Source organism: Brassica oleracea, chromosome C5 (genome assembly GCF_000695525.1).
Source record: "Brassica oleracea var. oleracea cultivar TO1000 chromosome C5, BOL, whole genome shotgun sequence".
Lineage (NCBI taxonomy): Eukaryota > Viridiplantae > Streptophyta > Magnoliopsida > Brassicales > Brassicaceae > Brassica > Brassica oleracea.
This window is the reverse complement of record NC_027752.1, coordinates 46,390,490-46,390,942: the sequence shown is the minus strand read 5'-3', so window position 1 is coordinate 46,390,942 and position 453 is coordinate 46,390,490.

Sequence of the window (453 nt, the reverse complement as noted above, 5' to 3'; positions counted from 1 at the left end):
GAAAAAATTAATATATTCGTATGGGTTAACCCATAGATTATGAGAAAAATTCAAAAATGTGAAAATTCTATTTTAATGCATAGTTGCATCCTTCACTAACATATTATGAAGTTCAAAGAAGTTTGGAACCTTTGTGGTCTCCGATTTTCTAGATAATAGCGATTTTATAGTGGTTAGTCCACCAATTTAGGGAGGAATATGAATTTTACTAAATTAATTGACAAAATATTAAAACGATGCCCATGTACCATGAAAGAGAGTTTAATATACATTAATACAAATGTAGAATGTATTTGGAAATTTTGAAACAACACTAAAGATCATAGGCTTCAGTATTAAAGCATTTTACCCATAGACTTTGAAAAAAATTCGAAAATTAGAAAATTCTGATTTAATGGATAGTTGCATCTTTCACTAACATATGATGAAGGTCAAAGAAGTTTGGAACCTTTG